Source organism: Cucurbita pepo, chromosome 2 (genome assembly GCF_057944985.1).
Source record: "Cucurbita pepo subsp. pepo isolate OVF chromosome 2, ASM5794498v1, whole genome shotgun sequence".
Taxonomy (NCBI): Eukaryota; Viridiplantae; Streptophyta; class Magnoliopsida; order Cucurbitales; family Cucurbitaceae; genus Cucurbita; species Cucurbita pepo.
In genome coordinates this window covers 11,428,086-11,446,738 of record NC_141799.1, presented here as the reverse complement: position 1 = coordinate 11,446,738, position 18,653 = coordinate 11,428,086, and the positions used below count along the sequence as shown (strand labels likewise).

The window sequence follows — 18,653 nt, the reverse complement described above, 5'->3', positions numbered from 1 at the left end:
TGGAATTGAGGTGGGGAGCATTTGAGAGTTGTTTGGTCACAAGGGGTCATTCTCAAGTGTTAGCTCATCTTCCTATTTTGTGTCTTTTGTATTTCCTTCTATAATTGTATTCCAATGGCAACTAGTGAGAAAGCTTAGTCACAATCTATTTTCTCTCATTAAGTTTCATGAATTAGAAAATAATAAACCTTCCAATTTATTGTCTAATATATCTAATATAGCAACTTGTTGTTCAATTAAGCTCACTATGATGAGGCCTATCCAATTCATGACTATCATTACCATTCATTTAACTCGCAAATTAAATGGTTAGCTATTTATTGGTTTCACCTTGGTTTCACCTTGAACCAACTTATTAACGGTAACAGCCTAGATTCGTCCCTAGCATATATTGCCCTCTTCGGACTTTCTCTCTCAGACTTCCCCTCAAGATTTTTAAAACGCGTCTGCTAGGGAGAGGTTATCACATGATAAAGGGTGTTTCGTTCTCCTCCCCAATCAATATGGGATCTTGCAACTCTTCATTCAGTCTCAATCGTGGGTGTAATGGACGATCAATCAAACTTAACTCATTCACATACATGACGAAACAAAAAAAAATTAGAGGTTTTAATCATCTTACCTACAAAGCTACGAAGCCATTGACAGAGTCGATGAAGAAAGAATCCCAACTAATGACGTAACGGAAGCCGAGTTCAATTCTCCTCTTTCAGATTGCGTGTAACTAAGATCTATGAAGTCGATGAAAAAAAAAAAATTCTTTATAATGGTTTTTTTTTTCATATTATTTTTTTTCTATGATTTTTTTTGATTAATTTCATACAATAATGTCATTTTAAAATTAAAAAAAAAAAAAAAAAAAAAAAAAAAAAAAAAAAAAAAATTCTTATTCAATCAAATATATTTTTATTAAAAAAACTAAAACAATTGTTAATTATAAACAATGGCAAGGGCAGGGTGTTCTTCTTTCTAAATGGGTTACAACCGTGGACCAAAACAAAGGTACACGAGAAAAAGATCCAAGACCTAGCTACCGCAATTGCCAGCGCCGAGAGACTCCTAGACTATGGGAACGAAGCGGGTTACCAAAGAAAAACAACACAGGCCCCAAACACTGGGGGCAAAACATATAAACCGCTAGGTCATCGAAATGGAAGCCCCAATAGGCCAAATGGAAGTAACAACAGACCAAGCGGGTGGACAGATAGACCTCTTCATAACAACCAAGCGGGGACATCTCGAGGACCTTACCCTCAAAGGAACCACCCGACGACACCTTTACAATGCCTGTTGTGTAGAGGCCCCCACAAAGTGTCCTACTGTCCTCATCGGGCCTCTCTCAGTGCACTCCAAGTGTCCATTCAAGAGAGCAACGACACAAGAGTTGAGACTATGCTAGACAAGAAGAAAGATCAAGACAACCCCGAATGGGCGCGCTCAAATTCTTCCAGCCCTCCAACGGAAGGTCGACCCGAAGGAGATAATAGAGAAAGGGCTCATGTTTGTGGATGCGACAATAAACTCTCGACCAAGCAAGAGCACCTTGATAGACTCAAGAGCGACCCACAACTTCATCACCGATCAAGAAGCACGAAGATTGGGACTCACCATAGAAAAGGACCCTGAAAAAATGAAAGCTGTCAACTCCGAGACCTTGTGTATTGTGGGAGTTTCCAAAAGAGTCCCCTTCAAATTAGAGGCTTGGACAGGAGAGTTAGACCTTGTCGTGGTTCGCATGGACGACTTTGACGTGGTACTTGGGATGGAGTTCCTCTTAGAACACAAAGTTATCTCAATGACACTGGCGAAATACTTGGTGATCACCGACCGCAATCCCACAGTAATACCTGCAAGCATCAAGCAACCAGGTAATCTTAGAATGATCTCGACCATACAATTGAAAACAGGACTCGCACGAGAGGAAGCTACATTTATGGCTATTCCACTGATGGAAGAAGTGACCACTGAGGAAACTATTCCAAACGAAATCAAGGAGGTACTAAACAGTTATGCTGACATAATGCCATAGAGCTTACCACAAAAATTACCACCCCATCGAGGCATTGATCACGAAATTGAACTCCTCCCTGGGGTTAAACCCCCAGCGAAGAACGCCTACCGGATGGCTCCCCCTAAGCTAGCCAAATTGCGGAAACAATTAGATGAGTTGTTGACGGCAGGATTCATTCGCCCGACAAAAGCACCTTACGGAGCCCCCGTACTATTCCAGAAAAAGAAGGATGGGACGTTGCGTCTGTGCATAGATTATAGAGCCTTAAACAAGGTGACAGTACGCAACAAATACACACTACCGATAATATTCAACTTGTTTGACCAACTTCACGGGGCCAAGTACTTCACGAAGTTGAACTTACGATCAGGGTAGTACCAAGTACGTATTGCCGAAGGGGACGAGTCCAAGACGACGTGCATAACAAGATATGGGGCCTTTGAGTTCCTGGTAATGCCCTTTGGCTTGACAAACGTCCCAGCTACGTTTTGCACGTTAATGAACCGGATTTTCTACGAATACTTGGATCAGTTCGTCATAGTATACTTCGACGACATAGTTGTATACAGCACAACCCTAGAGGAACACAAGGTGCACTTGAAGCTGGTGTTTGACAAGCTGCCGTAGAATCAGTTGTACGTCAAGAAAGAAAAATGTGTCTTCGCACAAACATGCATCAACTTCCTTGGACATGTCATCAGTTGTAGACAAATCGGCATGGATAGCGACAAGATAAAAGCTATCCAAGAGTGGAAAATTCCTACTTCCGTATCCGATGTGCGATCCTTCCTAGGATTAGCAAACTACTATAGGCGATTCGTCGAAGGGTTTTCACGGCGAGCCGCCCGATTAACAGAGCTCCTGAAGAAAGACCACCCTTGGTCGTGGTCAAATAAATGTCAAATGGCCCATTAACAGAGCTCCTGAAGAAAGACCACCCTTGGTCGTAGTCAAATAAATGTCAAATGGCCTTTGAAGATCTGAAGGCAACCATGACGAGGGGTCCTGTCCTCGGGTTAGTAGAATATTTGAAATTTATAAAATATTTTTTTAAGTTAAGTATTTCTAAAATAAAATATCTAAAGGTATTCTATTTTCAAATATTGAATATGTTTGATATTAAATGATATTTTTATTAGTTTGTGAATAAAAGAAGAGAAAAAAAGGAATATTTTTATGGTTGGTATTAAAATAAACGAATTCATTGTTGGCTTGTTACCTGCATTGCAGTATATATATTTATCAAATGTTGTGACATCCAGAGCCATTTCCATCTATTTTCTCTTATTTTTCTCGCTCTGTTTATCGATTTTGCTCATAGAAGCCGTTCATCTTCCTTAGAAAATTCACCTCATTCTTCCGCCGCTGCTGTCAAGGATCGGAGCCCTAAGTTCCAGGACCTGTCGGAGCCGAACATCCATATTGTTACCTCAAGTAGACTTTCCAGCGTATTCTACCATTCTGGTACTCCATTGGATTTCTGTCTTCTTTTTTTATTTTCCTTTAAATCTCGTCTTAACTTACATTTCAAGAAGTTTCGCCTTAAATGTCGATTTTTCTCCATGCTCGTAATGTTGCCACGTCTCCAAGGCAAACATTGTTGCTGCTAATTCAAGGTCATGGGTAAGGTAATTTCGTCCGTACTCGTTGAGTTGCCTAAAAGCGTAAGCTATTGTCTTACGCTTCTGCATAAGCACGCATTCTAAGCCCTTACCCAAGGCGTCTCTATACAAGGTTGTCTGGCCCATCCCGCATCTAATGCTTTTTTTTTTTTAATAACCAAATTGCAAGATATTTTTGCTATATATAATATGCCCTATTTTATCTTAATAAAATTATAAGTCCTTTCTTCTTAGTATTTATTGTACATTCCATTTCATTTAGGTTAAATAAAAGTTTGGTTAGTTTGGAACAAGAAATTCATACATACACTTTAATTAGGAGTGTATACGAGTTGTCACTATTTTTGGGCTGTCGAGTTGTCAATGAGGGCGAGGGTGAAGAGATGCGTCTATGTCTAAAGGCAATGGTCGAATGCAAGGAGTGTGGATAATAACGTGGGCACGTGCGAGGACTCGAGGACTGGCGGCAAGGAGATGCATAAGCAATGCCCAGGGCAAAGATTGTGGCGAGGGACATAGGTGAAGGCGATGCTAGGACGAGGAGGTGCATCTGCAAGGAGTGCTTGCATCTAGATTTTGGAAGGACATAGGTGAAGGCGATGCTAGGACGAGGAGGTGCATCTGCAAGGAGTGCTTGCATCTGGATTTTGAAAATGGGTGATTGAGTTTAGTGTGTTCGAGTAATTTTTCTAGAAGAAAATACAAATGCAAAGTTAGGAAGGTTTAATAAGAGGTTAGGAAGGTTATTGATAGAAGAAAATACAAATGCAAAGTTACATACATACATTAGGAAGGTTTAATAAGAGGTTAGGAAAGTTATTGATAGAAGAAAATACAAATGCAAAGCTACATATATACATACATTTTCGATATTGTACTCACTAATAGCCTTCTGCGCTAATTCTCGAAGATATGGTGTAGATAGTAATTGCTCCATTACAGGTACAATGAGACCAACTTCAGAACTATCCCATAAGGTGGGTACATCAAAACCCTGTGGCATATGATAATATTACAAAATAATATTGTGAGAATAAAAGTAGGAAACTAGTAAGGAGAATTGAAAAGAATAGTACGTCGTCGGACGCAAGTGCGGCTTCATTGTATCGCCTCAATTCTTCCGGAGTCAATTCGTCGTCATCTGAGTCATAATCTAAGTCATAGGGATTATTTGGTTGGTTTGCTTGGACAGTAGGTGTCATTTGAAGATTAACGTATCATTTGGTTGGTTTGCTTGGACAGTAGGTGTCATTTGAAGATTAACGTATCGAATCGAGTTCAAAATCTAATAAAAAAAAACAATGAAATAATGAATTGTAATGAAACAACTCACTAATCAAAATCAATCTAAGAATCAAAGAAAATCGGAGAAGAGAAGAGAAATAGGAGAAGATTACCTCAGCCAGCACAAGTAGGGATCGCACAAGTAGGGATCGGCCAAGACGATTGGAGCTGCAATGAAACACAAACTAAACCCTAATCCTAATATTTATTTCTTATATGCTTATCTAAATTAATTAGTAATTTTATTATATTTTATTGAAATATTCAATTATTTAATTAGGATTATTATTGGTCAATAATTTCCCTTGCTTATCTAAAATTAACTCCTAATCTATATCAATAATTTCCTTATATGCTTATCTAAATTAATTAGTAATTTTATTATATTTTATTAAAATATTCAATTATTTAATTAGGATTATTATTGGTCAATAATTTCCTTTGCTTATCTAAAATTGACTCGTAATCTATATCAATAATTTCCTTATATGCTTATCCAAATTAATTAGTAATTTTATTATATTTTATTAAAATATTCAATTATTTAGAAAAAGAAATTAAATACGATAAAACGTAAATTACATACCTTAATAACATTAAATATTAATGTATATATTTAGTGTTATTTACCTTTTTTTTGGAGGGAAAGGATTCACAATTTTTAAATTTAATATTGTTTAATTTATTTTAGAGATATTTTTATTTTAATGAATCAAAAATCATTTATGAAAATAGAATGTTCGGTCATTTTACCAAGTTTCTTTTTTTCTTCTCTCGGTTCTCTTAACTCTCTCACTCTCTTTTTTTTTTCTCCTATTATTTGCTAGAGTTTTACTTAGACCCTATTGGATTGGAGGGGCAAACTTACCTATTTGCCCTCTTTGACTTTGACTTTTTTTTTCCTTCATGGCGCTCATGTTCATGACAATACAGACGCGTACACTAACTACTAGGTAGAGGAACGATCATTATGTTTGACATAGTGCTGTCGTGACGGTCGCTACTCCTAATGGGTGTCTGACATCAACAACTCCTACCCGACCAAAACAAGTGAGATATAAAATTTTAAAGGTATGTTAATACTGGATAGATACCTTAAGTTCTAAGGTGGCACCTGATTCGAATGCAGATAAAATAAAATAAATAAATAAAAATTGACAATACACATAGATTTGAAAGAAAGAAAGAAAAAAAAAAAAAAAACCGGATATGAACTTACTTCTTCAAGAAAGTATGAGGTAGGATAATCTCTCTATCCGATGCTTCGAACCTTCTTGTATCGACAATGTTTTAACAGCTTCTGCACGTGAGTTTTTTATTATCTAATATTTTTATCAGTTGTTCTCTTTTCCAAATCCAACAACTAACAATGTGAAGGAGCACTGACCGTTTATTTACATGACGCTTTATTTACATCATCTTAAAGGGTGGTAATATATTTTATACAACATTTATAACTTAAAAAGTTAGTTAAAAAGTTAGTTAAGATTACAAATTCGTATTTTTATAGCCTATTGTGGATGGTTTTGAATCACTCAATTAAGTCAGCTAATTGATTTTCATTTTCGGCCTGACCTACCATCATAAATTAGATGTTATTTTATAAAATAAATTAAAAAATACACCTAAACTAAAATATTTTAAAAATATTTTATCTTGGTTATTTTCTGGTTCTCCCTCCGCATGATAATAAGCTCCACCTACCATCCTCCCATCATTGCTCCACCTACCATCCTCCCATCATTTACAATTGAATGCTTTGTTGCTATAACATTCTTGATTTTGGACATTTTGGTCCAGTTTAACCCAACAACTAGTTGTTGGGTGAACCCTGAAATAAATCTCATCCTCATTTCTAAATCGTATAAAAGTTCAATAGCTCATAAAAAAAGAAATGAACTCTTTATACTTACAACCTCTTTGATGTCGAAGTACTTCCTAGATTAGGATTTCGAAGTACTCCCTAGATTAGGATTATAATATTACACGAGAATGGTAGTATGAGAAGGGATCCGGAAGATTACCTAATAGAAGTCATGCGTTTACAAGAATGACAGTAGTAGAAGGAGGGATTCGGAAGATTACCTAATAATCAAGTTTTGCGTTAACCAGCAAGAATGACAAGAATAGCGGTAGAAGAAGGGATCGGGAAGATTACTTGATAAGTTCTACGTTAACAAGCAAGAATGGTCGACTTTAGGACTGGCCCTAAACACATTTAAACAAGGATTAAACATTTTTAAGATTACAAAAACAATTAAATTAATTAATTTAACTATTATTTGGAATTTTTAGTTTAAAATTATAAAATAGAATATTTTTGTAATATGTGAGAGTTACCTAAGACTTATCCTATTAGAAGAATCTAACTCAAAGTATCTAGGTTTCAATAAATTAAATGACATTTTACAAAATATAATAAATTAATAAATAACAACAAAAAAAAATCACACAAAAAAAAATTAAAATATTTTGCATTCTTTCCCGCCCATGTATGAGTAATCAGCTTCTCCTACTATCTCTTCTCGGGTCGTCATTTGATTGCATTTTCTCTTTCTAATGGGTTTTTCTTCCTTTTGCTCATTTAAAAGTTTGGTTGATATGACAAAGGTAACATCCTCGAGAATCTTATTCACTTAAACTTAAGGAATCAATTAATTGTTGTTGTGACGACTAAAACACATTTTCATTTTGATTTCTAAATTTTATGTTATATACGATTCAACTGATACTGCAACCACAACAATCTAATTGAACAAAAAAAAAATTATAATATTATAATATAAAACAATGTACCAAATTATTTGAAATTTTCGTTTAAAGTTATAAAATGGAATATTTGTCGTAATATGTGATACTCACCCAGACTTATAGTATTAGAAGTATTAAATTCAAAGTATCTATATTTTATCCTTCTAAAATTTATTTTCATAGGGTGTACCCCTCCCCTCATAAATTGGAGGTTATTTTACAAAATATAATAAATTAATAAATAGCCCAGCAGCAGAAAAAAATAGTTAGGATTATAATATTATAATAATAAAAAAAAAATTAACTGTTTCCCTATCTTACTGCAAACGGTATTCAGAAATGTCCAACCTAAAAATATTAGAAAATAAAAATATATATATAAAAAAAATAAAATAAGGACAATCCAACCGAGGTACACCCCTACCACTTGTGAGTCTCCTCTCTATCTTGCCAATAATAAGCTATAACTTCGGACCCAATTTTTTTAATTTAAAATTGGGTAAATAAAATTTGTTTAAAAATAATCCAACCTCAAAATAGAGAGTTGAGTTGTGAAATTTTTTGGGTTGGTCTAAAAAAAAAATTTTCATCAACCCAACCTGACCGAGGTACACCCCTACCACTTGTAAATTTGCATGTGAGTGACGTAAACCATGCTGGAAGGACTCATGTTGGTTTGTGGCAATAAATTTTTACTCTTAAAAGGTGAGGAGTAATGTGACCATGTAAGGGATGCTAGGAAACGTCGGGGACACCAGATGCCAAATTCAGTTTTTGAATCCTAGACATGGGTCATTACAAATTGTATCCTAGCAATACCCTGTCTCTGTAAGATGTGGTTTGGGGAAGAACCAAGACGAAAGCGGTATGTGACACTTTATTAGTGAAAGTGTATTAGTGAAACTTTTATAAATTTAAGAATTTTTTTTATTTGTACACAATTCACATTTTATTAGTTTAGGCCTAAAATATATAAAAATGAGAAGAAAAAAATGAAACAAACCAAATTAAATAAATAAAAACTTATATCTAACTCTTCATCAAATGAGAGTGATACGTGTTTCTCCAAATCTACAAGTTTTTAGTTTTTTATTCATTAATAAACAATGGAAATGAAGTAACATAAACTTTCCAACCACACTCTTAATTTATTTTATATATATTAAATAAATAAAAAATGGCTTTGAAATAAATAAATTTAAAGATCAACTTCTCAAAATTTATATAAATAATAAAATATTATTTTTTTAGGTCACTTTATAATTATTGAGAGTGTTCATATGTTAGTGGTATAAAGTTATACAATTTTACTACAGATTCCAAACCCAAATTTTCTCTTTGTTTGTTACCCATCAAACAACATCGACACATATGAAAGAAAAAAAAAACAAAACAAAAACAAAAAAAAAAAAAGTAAACATTAAACATGGTTAATATGAATTTAAGCAAACATTAAAGAGTGAAAAAAGAGTGTCTATTAGATGTAAAAACATTACTAAAATAAGTGTAACATGCTCAACTAAAGTGTTTTGTTCAGCATAAATATACCTCTATAATATAACCAATCCCAAGGTTATGTAAAAATATTATTAAAACAAGTGTAACATGCTCAACTAAAGTGTTTTGTTCGGCATAAATATACCTCTATAATATAACAAATCCCAATTAAAACTTTAGCTTCAAAAGTTGTTGGAAACTTGTTACAATTTGTTTGGCATCAAAATTGACGTAATACAAGATACCCGTGATAGCTTCATGGTTAGCCTTTAATTTTTACCAACTCAAAGTTTATACTCTAGTCATAATAGGGAGAGGTTTAACAAGCTGTTAGGATAGGAAGGTTTAATAAGAGGTTAGAAAGCTTAGTAAGGTAGAGTAAAAATATACATACATTTTCTATCACGTGTACCATCATTTTAAATGATAGAACACAATAATAATGATCTAGTAGGAGAAACATAAAAAGAAAAGGAATCCGGTGAGAGGAAGATCCATTGAGGAAAATTATCTCCGTGTAATTTCTTTAAATCATATTTACTGAAAAATTATGGGAAAAAAGACTTCTAATTTTGCAAGTTTGAAGTCCCTTCGTTAACACTTACCACAAAATAACTAGTAAAAAATGGAAGTCATCGTATCAAGTGGACATCATTGGTGTTCGCAAGAAAAAGATTGTAACACTGTAATAGAAAAATTGAAAAAAACACCGGGTTGGGTAGTTAATACTTTATAGATATCTATTTGTGACACTTGATTGGAATGCAGATAAATTACTGCCGTTAAGTGTCAACCATTTGCAAAGTTTCCAAGAAAAAAAAAAATTGACAATCACACATAGATTTGGAAAGAAAAAATAATCACTCATACGAACTTACTCCTTAAAAGTATGAGGTAAGATAATCTCTCTATCCGATGCTTTGAACCTATCGACAATGTTTTGACTGATTTTTGCAAAACCATTGTCATTGTCAGCCTTCTCTTTTTTATTATCCAATATTTTTATCGGTTGTCCTCTTTCCAAATCCAACTACTAACACTGCATGTGACAGCCATAATTTATTTACATGTCCACTAATACATCTTTCCATCACATTTAATCAACCTAGAGTTAGTTAAGATTACACGGAATAAATTAGTTTTACTATAAAAAATATTCCTAATTTCAAATTTTCATCTCTAATAATTTTCAAATTTATAAATTCATTTTGGGATGGTTTGGAATCACTCAATTCAAGTTATTAGTGGTCTATCATATCATTTGTAAAGAATTAATTTTTATTTTCGGTCTGTCCTATTATCATAAATTAAATGTCATTTTTTCAAAATAAAATAAAAAATATAACAAAAAGAAATGTTCCTATAACATAACCTAAAATATTTTACTTATTTCTTTTGTTCTCACTCCTGCCATGGATAATGAGCTTCACTCACTATTCTCCCATTATTTATTGTAACGACCCTAAATTTCCACATATCTAGAGTCGCCACTAACGTCTCATGCTCATCTCTAATGCAGAATAAAATCTAAGCATGCTCATCTTTATTAGCGGAAAAATTTAAAACTTCAGAATACATTAAAACATTGGAAAACACTGCCGGACTTGCGTGTTTCAAACATCGTGCTGGAGTTCAAAAAGATAAAATAAAACGATTACAAATTAATTAATATAAATGAATGAAATGCAAACGCCCTATCCTAACCAAGACTAGGAATTAAATATGCAACTATCCTATGCCGCGCCACAGTCTCTGATCACGATGCCACCGTCAACCGTACATGGGAGCCTTGCCTTTACCTGAAAAACAATATGGCACACGGTAGAAATACTCAGTAAGTGACCCCACTATAGGGGCCATGCTAATGCAAACACATGCAATCATGAATAGGGACTTATCTCTAATCATCTTAGGGGTGGCCTCCAGTCTCGGACAAATTGGATGTGTAGTACTTCCCTACACACGACTCACACGTGCGAGTGTGAGTCCCCAGGACGCTCGCACACCCCCTGGACCCTCTGGTCAAGCTAATCTGTAGCGACATCCGGAGGTCAGAGGAACCCCATAGTGTCATGCGCCTCATGAACACCCTCATCTGTGTGCTTTCGCACTTGTGCGCATTCGCGCTCATCATAAGGTGCGCGTCCGCACTCATCATCTCTAGGGGAAGTAGCCCTATGCTTATGAACATACAAAATGCATGAGGTCCCTCTAAATCCATCGTAATGTCTCTTCTGACACAACCCTCTAGTCTCATCTCTTTGTTACTCTAGGTAACGCATACTCGTGGATATTTATATTAATATCATTTTCATGCTCTTAGGGTTGTGTCCTACGTCGATCTAACGACATGATGCAATATGGCACTCATCATCATCTAGCATGCTCAATATGGAAAACATCATCATATTAAGGTAAAAATCATGCAATCATCATGCTCATCATAATGTCACAACGTACGTCAAACATATCAAGCGTCACTCAACAAAATATGTATATACTGGCACATATCATCAAGCATCATACAATTTATTTAGCCTATCCTATAGTAAGGCCACTTACTTGGTTGGCCTTGGCCGAAGTACTCCCTAAATAGCTAAACGTAAGCTCATGTTCAGTGAGAGCTGCTTCCTACGTCGCTGGGGTTTGTTTCCTATCACACCGTTCACCACTTTACGTTAGTATTTCACAATTAATTTACCTATAATTTAATAAATGTGAAATACGGCTCTAAAACAGCCTCGGATACCTTAATCGGGGCCAAAAACAGATCCGGGAGGGTCGAAATAGTGGAAACCGGGCTGAAAACAGGTTAGCAGAGCCGAACAGCCGCTGGAGCCGCCGGAGGGAGCCCGAGCTGTTTGCGCCGAGCCGAGCCGAGGGACTGCCTGTGCCGCTGTGTGACACGTGGCGGCAGCAGAGAGAGCCACGTCGAGCGGTAGTGATGGGTCGAAGCGCGGGTCGAAGTCCGGTTCGGGTCGTGGTTCGGTTCGCGGGCTATGGAAGGCTATTGGGCCAAGGCTAATCGTTGGGCCTCGGCTTACTGGGCTGGGCCGCAAGTGTTTGGTTTGCAGGCCGGCTCAATTGGACCGTGGGTCTAGTTTGGGTTGGTTCAACTGAACCGTAGCTTCTGGGCTGGTTTGAGGTTTGGGCCGCTGTAGTTGGGCTGGGCCGAAGGTAGAGGCCAAGGGAGGAACGGGCTGGCTCTCCCGGGTTCTGGGTTCGGGTTGACCCGGATCCGTGGATCTCGTCTTCCTTACCCGACTTCAGTCGATTTTCCGGCGAGCTTTCTCTCTCCTTCCCGCGGCGTTTCCGTTGCCGATTTCGGTCCTCTTCCTTCCCTTTTCCTCTTTGTTCGTCGTCCTTCTTTCCTTTTTGGGAGTTTTGCGGCCTAAAAGCTCCTAAAAGCCACAGATCTAAGAATCGATTAAGAAACCTAATTTTTCGACCTCGGTTACCGACGACGACGCTTACGAAATAACACAAAACGCACCCTGAGTTATTGTGCTTTCGTTAGGGATCCCTCTTATGGTGGTAACAGGTCGTTTATGATATGCATGCTTGACGAGACTTATGTTATTAGAAGTATTAAATTCAAAGTATCTAATAACCTTCTCCAATTAGTTTTTATCTTGTGCACCACCATTTTACAAAATATAATAAATTAATAAATATCACGTAAAACAAATATCACACACAAACAAATTAAAATATTTTTTTGCATTCTCACCCGCCCATGTATGGATAATGAGCAGCAAAGTTAACATCCTCCAAAGTCGTGTTCACTTGTAAACTTAACCCAATCAATTAATTGTTGTTGTGATGACGGAAACAAATCTTTATTTTGATTTCTAAATTTCATGTTATATAACGATTGAACTGTATCAGCGATCGACCATCAACCATCTAATTGCAAAAGAAAGAGTTAGGATTATAATATTATAATACAAAAAAATTATTTCACTCGTACTCTATTTTAGGAGTCATTGACTCGAAACAATAATAGGTAAGATTATGAGTAATGATCACGATTAGAATAGGGTCCCAAATAAGGTAAAAAACTGTTCTTAATTAAAGTGAGAGTGAGGATATAGGGATTGTAAACATAGTATCTATTTAAATATACTCGTATGACTCCTTCTCATAATTAGAATATGTATAACCTAATCTATTCTCATCTGGCTCAATGAACTTATCAGGATAGAATTAATAAAAAATAGATAAAAAAAAAAATATTAGTTACTTACAAAAAAAAATAATAAAAAAATAATAAAAAAATAATAAAAAATAAAAAATAAAAAATGATAGACAGGGAGCAGCAGAAAATAACCGGTGAGAAATAGAAAATAATATAAAGAAATATTAATTAATAAGAATTTAGGAATAAATAGTGAAAATTCAAATATCTTAATTATATTAGATTAATAAAAATGATATATAAAAGATTTTATATTTTTCTAATACAAATTATATATAAAACTGATATTTTAAGAATTTTTGTGCTTTAAATAATTAGGATTTAAATCGGTTGTGTTTCTCTCCCCATCAAAATTGTCCGATGAATAGCTTGATTTCTTTTAACGTTTAGTTTTTGTAGAGTCAGAAAGTTTGGTTTCCTTTTAACGTTGAGTTTTTGTAGAGACAAATAGCAATATCATATGAATTTGTTTTGTTTGCAGATTAATAACATAATTTTCAAATTTTGGACGTGCTCTCTTTAGCTTAATTTTAAAAAGCTGGGTCACACAACCTATTATGCATAGAGATCGATTAGAATTTGGGTCGAGACAAGCGAGTAACGACCCATAACACTCTTAGACACTCCAAAGGCTATAGAATGTTTGATCCAACTACAAATAAAATTATAATAAGTCGTAATGTAGCTTTTGAAAAAGATCATGAATGAGATTGGAAATTTTTTGAAGGTGAAACAAAATTGTACTAGTGAAAAATATTGAAATTGATAAGAACACAGTCAAAAGAGGAGAAATCATAGAGGAAACGACTTAACTGGTTGCTGAAACAGTTGCTGCTGAAAACAATTTTCCAGTAACGACTGAACCTGTTGCTGAAACAATTGAACCAGTTGAAGAAAATAATTTTTCAGTAATTGTTGCACCAGATTTGACAATAAGGGAGGGGAGAAATCGATATCCACCTGTATGGTTAGCAGGTTCTGGTGAAGGCTTATCTGAAGTGGATGAAGAAAATATGACATTCTTGATGATTTCAGATCTTTGAATTTTGAGGAAGCTGTCAAAAGCCCAAAATGGAGATTGGCTATTGATGAAGAAATCAAATCCATTGAAAAAAAATCAAATATGGAATTTGGTGGCAGCTAGAGCAAAGAAAATAGGGGTGAAATGGATATATAAAACCAAGCTAAATGAGTCTGGAGTTGATAAAGCAAGATTGGTTGTAAAAGACTACACACAAAAGCATGAAATTGATTATATGGAAGTGTACGCACCTGTGACCAAAATGGATACTGTGAGAATGATCATTATTGCTTTTGCCACCTAAAAAAGTTGGAAACTCTATTAGTTAGATGTCAAATCAACTTTTTTATATGGGAGTTAAAAGAAGATATTTTTGTTGAACAACCAATAGGCGGTGAGTAAAAGGGAAGTGAGGAGATGGTGTACAAACTCCAGAAGGCTATCTACGGATTAAAACAAGCACCTAGAACTTGGTTTAGTCGAATATAATCCTACTTCCTCAAATAATGATTCAAAAGTAGTTCTAGTGAGCAGACACTCTTCATCAAAAGGAAGGGCAGTAAAATTTTTATTGTAAGCATTTATGTTGATGATCTTTTATTACTAGAGACGATGAAGAATTATTGGAGGAGTGTAAACGTTCCATGAAAAAAGAGTTTGATATGATTGACTTAGGTCAAATGAGATTTTTTCTTGAAATAGAGGTAATACAAAGCTTAGATGATATTTTTATATGTCAAAGAAAGTATGTTGTTGAAGTTTTAAATTGATTTGACATAGAAAATTACAATTCGTTATGTAATCGGATTGTTCTAGGACAGAAAATGGTGGAAAAATAGTGGTAACTTTGTATAAACAAACAGTGAGAAGTCTGATATATCTCATGGCTACTCGTCCTGATCTCATATTTGTTGTAAGTTTGATTAGTGTTTTATGACATGTAGAATACAACAACATTTTGCCGCTGCCAAAAGGGTTTTAAGGTACTTGAAAAATATGGTAGATTATGGTATATTTTATAAAGGGAGGAGTTGGTGATTTAATTGGATTTACTAATAGTGACTATGCCGGAGACATAGAAGATAGCAAGAGTACTCCAGGCTGGGTTTATGATGAGTGGAGGAGCAGTAGTTTGGTCTTCTTGTAAGCCGCCTATAGTCACTTTATTAACCACCGAAGTTGAGTTTGTTACTGCAAGTGCCTGTGCATGTCAATTTGTTTGGATGAGGAGGATACTCAAAGAGATTGGTCACTCTCAAATAAAATAACAAAGTTAATATGTGATAATACTTCAACTATTAAGCTATCCAAAAATCCAGTTCTATATGGACGTTCCAAACACATAAGAGTAAGATTTCACTTTCTTAGAGATCTTACAAAAGAGGAATGATTAATTTATTATTTTGTAGTACACGAAATCAACTTACTAATTTGTTGACAAAGCCTCTAAAATTATAAGCATTTTTAGTCCGTAAAAAATTCCTCTCGTCTAGTTAGTAACGCTCAATTGTGCACTCCTCATGTGAGATTAGGGTTTTATTGCCGCTTGTGTGTGCACTGCTAAAAGATTTAATATAGAGTAAAAGATTGGGTTAAAAAATTGAGAGTTGGTGGAAATCTCATCAAGTTTCTTCACGAATTGATCAATGGTTTCTGGATCATTCAATTATGTCAAAAATGGATAGATTCGGAACATTTTTCAGTTTGATTGGAGTTTCTTTTGGGTTCTATTTCGAAATTGTAGCATGCCTTTGAAATGGGTTTTATATTGATTAGAAGATAGAGATTCTATTTTTCTATTCGCGTTGAACATTCCATCGACCATGATTGATTCTTTGTTTTCCTTAAAGACGTGAGTCTGATCTGGTCTCTTCATCAATTAATACATTAAAGAATAAATTGAATTTTAGCGTGCAAAACCATTATTATTGGTTAGGTTATGATTTCACTGCAAGTGAAACCACATATTTGGGATGAAAATTTGGATCGTTACATTGTATGTGTAAGCATATGTACCATTGTAAAAGAAGGGAGGTATCCCTCAATGCATGAACACACAAGATACATGAGATCCCATCATTTGTATAGGACTTCCTCTAACATTCCCTTCGTCTCATATTATTTTATCATAACTTTTCATGTGTATATGTGTATATGGGAGTTGTGCATTATACAAATTTATCAATCATATTTTGAACAACCTTCTTTCTTTTATGATATGGGTTTGATATAAGTTATTAGAAATAATTTATTTACCTTCTTTTATATTTTTATTCCTTTTCTAATATTGGAAATTACAAACTCCTTTTATCAGGTATTAACTCCATTCTCAAACCTAATTATACCTAATTATTTAAAGTACAAAAATGTCTGAATAATAAGTACAAAAGTTCTCAATAATATAATTTTTTATATATCATTTGAGAAAAAATATTAAATCTTAAATTTTTATATATTATTTTTTGTTAATCTAATATGCATTTTCACGGTTGGTTCATTCTCTAGTATATTAATGAGTATTTCTCACACCTTCTTAATATAATTTGGTAAGTAATTAATATTTCCCATTTTTGTTTCTTTTTTCTTGAAAAATGGAATGATAACAAATTTATAATTTATAATGGAATGAACCAGTAGATTCCATGATTACAATCGACCAAACCAAAATAGAATTAGTATACATCTTAGTTATGAGAAGTCAGATAGTATTTAAATAGATACTACGATTACTTAAATCCGTACGTCTTTACATCCTATTTATATTTCTTTTTTATTTATTGATTTATTGATTTTTTAATTATCTTTTGTATAGTGTAGGTTGAACCTTTCGATTGACGAAATGATTTGCAGTAAATATGATAAAAAATCTTTTGTATTATAATATTATAATATAACTTTTTTTGCTGGTCATAGCATCGAAAGATTACCTCGCCGTACAAAGAATGGCCGCACAAGATCAGCATTCCCAGACAAAATCATCCAAAAAAAAAAAAAAACTATTGATAGCCGTTACCAATTTTTTTTTTTTAAAAAAAAACAAACCCTAATCCTTCCATTTATTTATACATCTACCCTTATTTACTTTTATTCATTTTATTATATTTTCTTTTTTTTTTCCCTTGTTTTTCATTTATAGGCGTCGTAAGTAGTATGTTTTTATTCTTATGTTCTTTGAAAGAACTATAGGAATATTAGTTTTCGGCCACAATTTTAGTAAGTTCCTTTAGGGACGAATCTGTGGAGCTCTCTCCCTAGATAAACATGTCTAAATATTGGATCTCAATTCTTAAGATAAAGATTCAGATAGGACAAAAATGTTCAATCACGGATTTTCAGTTTTCTTGACAGAAAGTGGAGCTCCAGTCACCCAAACCCTCCTCTCCCTTTCAAGGAGAAGTCCTTGCTCCTAAATCGTGGCTAGGGACAACTTATGTGGTGGTCTGGTGAGTTTTACAGTTCTTTCTTCCTTCTCTCTCTAGTTCTCTTATCTCTCTCGCTCTCCCTTTATTTATCAGATTATTTGCTAGGGTTCCACTTAGACCCCTATTCTGCATGGGAGTTGCAAACTTACCTATTTGCTCCTCTATTGGCTTCTTTTTTTTTCTAGTGCTGCACCCCTATTCCTTCGCAATAGTAAAGACGCCTATATTAACTACTAGATAGGGGAACGATCATTATGTTTGACATAGTACTGCCGTGACGATCCTACCCCTAACGGGTGTCCGACATCAACAACTCCCATAGTATGCTCGCCCGACCAGAAAGGGGCTCAGGAAGTGTGCAAACCGACTGGTGGGTCCATACTCGCACGTATGGGCCGTGTGTAGGACAAACGGACTGTTATGATAGGTCTCATACATGCATGTTTTATGTCCTTGCATTATAACTCCTACAGGGGTCACCTACTAAGTATTTTTGAAATACTCAAGCCACGTGATTAGGATAGGTTCACATTTAATTTTGGTAGACTAAAATTAGAGTATAGGTTGCTTGCATTTCCATTTAGTAGCATGTAGGTAGGTTAGTACAAGGCATTTCATTTTGTATTGTTTTTAATCTTATTTCTTTGCATTAGTTTTATTCAAAAACATTAAATAAAGTAGGCAAGTTTAAGATTAATGTTATTATAAAGAATAAATAGAGTTGATTCCGCATTAAATGTTTTATAATATGTATGACTTTAGGTAATAGAAAATTTAAGATCATTATACTTGTGATCTTGGGTAAGACGCTAGGGATGATGTTGGTGGTCTTGGACATGAGTAAGTT

The 18,653-nt window shown here is 34.6% G+C and overlaps 1 long non-coding RNA gene across 1 annotated transcript; it reads right to left on the bottom strand.

The window, feature by feature from the left end:
- Positions 1–10,686: 10,686 nt before the first annotated feature.
- LOC147793691 (uncharacterized) lies at positions 10,687–16,680 on the bottom strand. Its single transcript, XR_015419783.1, has 5 exons — positions 14,324–16,680; positions 14,177–14,233; positions 11,915–12,566; positions 11,728–11,818; positions 10,687–10,964 (listed from the first exon to the last, which is right to left on the bottom strand). It is a non-coding gene; the product is annotated as an uncharacterized LOC147793691 (long non-coding RNA).
- Positions 16,681–18,653: the final 1,973 nt, after the last annotated feature.